The 2,500-nt window shown below is 47.4% G+C and overlaps 7 non-coding genes and 2 pseudogenes across 7 annotated transcripts; all 9 read right to left on the bottom strand.

Annotated features, from left to right (window-relative positions):
• LOC146231953 (5S ribosomal RNA) overlaps nt 1-43 on the bottom strand; it is a 109-nt pseudogene extending 66 nt beyond the window's left edge.
• Nucleotides 44-219: 176 nt separating this feature from the next.
• LOC146231952 (5S ribosomal RNA) lies at nt 220-338 on the bottom strand. Its single transcript, XR_014744402.1, has one exon. It is a non-coding gene; the product is annotated as a 5S ribosomal RNA (ribosomal RNA).
• Nucleotides 339-506: 168 nt separating this feature from the next.
• LOC146231951 (5S ribosomal RNA) lies at nt 507-625 on the bottom strand. Its single transcript, XR_014745088.1, has one exon. It is a non-coding gene; the product is annotated as a 5S ribosomal RNA (ribosomal RNA).
• Nucleotides 626-807: 182 nt separating this feature from the next.
• Nucleotides 808-926, bottom strand: LOC146231950 (5S ribosomal RNA). Its single transcript, XR_014744401.1, has one exon. It is a non-coding gene; the product is annotated as a 5S ribosomal RNA (ribosomal RNA).
• A 176-nt stretch (nt 927-1,102) lies between these two features.
• On the bottom strand, nt 1,103-1,221 carry LOC146231949 (5S ribosomal RNA). The gene has a single exon (XR_014744400.1). It is a non-coding gene; the product is annotated as a 5S ribosomal RNA (ribosomal RNA).
• Nucleotides 1,222-1,389: 168 nt separating this feature from the next.
• On the bottom strand, nt 1,390-1,519 carry LOC146231948 (5S ribosomal RNA; annotated as a pseudogene).
• A 256-nt stretch (nt 1,520-1,775) lies between these two features.
• On the bottom strand, nt 1,776-1,894 carry LOC146231947 (5S ribosomal RNA). The gene has a single exon (XR_014746288.1). It is a non-coding gene; the product is annotated as a 5S ribosomal RNA (ribosomal RNA).
• A 186-nt stretch (nt 1,895-2,080) lies between these two features.
• Nucleotides 2,081-2,199, bottom strand: LOC146231946 (5S ribosomal RNA). Its single transcript, XR_014745086.1, has one exon. It is a non-coding gene; the product is annotated as a 5S ribosomal RNA (ribosomal RNA).
• Nucleotides 2,200-2,381: 182 nt separating this feature from the next.
• On the bottom strand, nt 2,382-2,500 carry LOC146231945 (5S ribosomal RNA). The gene has a single exon (XR_014744399.1). It is a non-coding gene; the product is annotated as a 5S ribosomal RNA (ribosomal RNA).

Here is a 2,500-nt window from a genome sequence, read left to right as displayed (position 1 = left end):
AGCTTCCGAGATCAGGCGTTGCCAGGCTGGTATGGCCGTACGAAATAAGTTGACAACCATAGGCTACTTATCCATATACAGATTTAGCAATTGACAATGCAAGGTAGTCTCTCTCTCTCTCTCTCTCTCGTGTCAAAATGAAAACAGCTTCCAGCCCCTTTCATGAAGGACTACTTGTGCATATTGCAAGATGTCAGTTTCTAAGTGAATGAGCAAAAGAGCATACAGCACCTGGTATTCCCAGGCGGTCTCCCATCCAAGTACTAACCAGGCCCGACCCTGCTTAGCTTCCGAGATCAGACGAGATCGGGCGTTGCCAGGCTGGTATGGCCGTACGAAATAAGTTGACAACCATAGGCTACTTATCCATATACAGATTTAGCAATTGACAATGCAAGGTGGTCTCTCTCTCTCTCGTGTCAAAATGAAAACAGCTTCCAGCCCCTTTCATGAAGGACTACTTGTGCATATTGCAAGATTTCATTTTCTAAGTGAATGAACAAAAGAGCATACAGCACCTGGTATTCCCAGGCGGTCTCCCATCCAAGTACTAACCAGGCCCGACCCTGCTTAGCTTCCGAGATCAGACGTGATCGGGCGTTGCCAGGCTGGTATGGCCGTACGAAATAAGTTGACAACCATAGGCTACTTATCCATATACAGATTTAGCAATTGACAATGCAAGGTGGTCTCTCTCTCTCTCTCTCTCTCTCTCTCGTGTCAAAATGAAAACAGCTTCCAGCCCCTTTCATGAAGGACTACTTGTGCATATTGCAAGATATCAGTTTCTAAGTGAATGAGCAAAAGAGCATACAGCACCTGGTATTCCCAGGCGGTCTCCCATCCAAGTACTAACCAGGCCCGACCCTGCTTAGCTTCCGAGATCAGACGAGATCGGGCGTTGCCAGGCTGGTATGGCCGTACGAAATAAGTTGACAACCATAGGCTACTTATCCATATACAGATTTAGCAATTGACAATGCAAGGTAGTCTCTCTCTCTCTCTCTCTCTCGTGTCAAAATGAAAACAGCTTCCAGCCCCTTTCATGAAGGACTACTTGTGCATATTGCAAGATGTCAGTTTCTAAGTGAATGAGCAAAAGAGCATACAGCACCTGGTATTCCCAGGCGGTCTCCCATCCAAGTACTAACCAGGCCCGACCCTGCTTAGCTTCCGAGATCAGACGAGATCGGGCGTTGCCAGGCTGGTATGGCCGTACGAAATAAGTTGACAACCATAGGCTACTTATCCATATACAGATTTAGCAATTGACAATGCAAGGTGGTCTCTCTCTCTCTCGTGTCAAAATGAAAACAGCTTCCAGCCCCTTTCATGAAGGACTACTTGTGCATATTGCAAGATTTCAGTTTCTAAGTGAATGAGCAAAAGAGCATACAGCACCTGGTATTCCCAGGCGGTCTCCCATCCAAGTACTAACCAGGCCCGACCCTGGCCCGACCCTGCTTAGCTTCCGAGATCAGACGAGATCGGGCGTTGCCAGGCTAGTATGGCCGTACGAAATAAGTTGACAACCATAGGCTACTAATCCATATACAGATTTAGCAATTGACAATGCAAGGTAGTCTCTCTCTCTCTCTCTCTCTCTCTCTCTCTCTCTCTCTCTCTCTCTCTCTCTCTCTCTCTCTCTCTCTCTCTCTCTCTCTCTCTCTCTCTCTCTCTCTCTCGTGTCAAAATGAAAACAGCTTCCAGCCCCTTTCATGAAGGACTACTTGTGCATATTGCAAGATGTCAGTTTCTAAGTGAATGAGCAAAAGAGCATACAGCACCTGGTATTCCCAGGCGGTCTCCCATCCAATTACTAACCAGGCCCGACCCTGCTTAGCTTCCGAGATCAGACGAGATCGGGCGTTGCCAGGCTGGTATGGCCGTACGAAATAAGTTGACAACCATAGGCTACTTATCCATATACAGATTTAGCAATTGACAATGCAAGGTAGTCTCTCTCTCTCTCTCTCTCTCTCTCTCTCTCGTGTCAAAATGAAAACAGCTTCCAGCCCCTTTCATGAAGGACTACTTGTGCATATTGCAAGATTTCAGTTTCTAAGTGAATGAACAAAAGAGCATACAGCACCTGGTATTCCCAGGCGGTCTCCCATCCAAGTACTAACCAGGCCCGACCCTGCTTAGCTTCCGAGATCAGACGTGATCGGGCGTTGCCAGGCTGGTATGGCCGTACGAAATAAGTTGACAACCATAGGCTACTTATCCATATACAGATTTAGCAATTGACAATGCAAGGTGGTCTCTCTCTCTCTTTCTCTCTCTCTCTCGTGTCAAAATGAAAACAGCTTCCAGCCCCTTTCATGAAGGACTACTTGTGCATATTGCAAGATGTCAGTTTCTAAGTGAATGAGCAAAAGAGCATACAGCACCTGGTATTCCCAGGCGGTCTCCCATCCAAGTACTAACCAGGCCCGACCCTGCTTAGCTTCCGAGATCAGACGAGATCGGGCGTTGCCAGGCTGGTATGGCCGTACGA

Source organism: Hypomesus nipponensis, chromosome 24, assembly GCF_054491055.1.
Source record: "Hypomesus nipponensis isolate SF chromosome 24, ASM5449105v1, whole genome shotgun sequence".
Taxonomy (NCBI): Eukaryota; Metazoa; Chordata; class Actinopteri; order Osmeriformes; family Osmeridae; genus Hypomesus; species Hypomesus nipponensis.
Note: the sequence above shows the minus strand (reverse complement) of the source record. Positions and strands in the feature narration are given on the sequence as shown.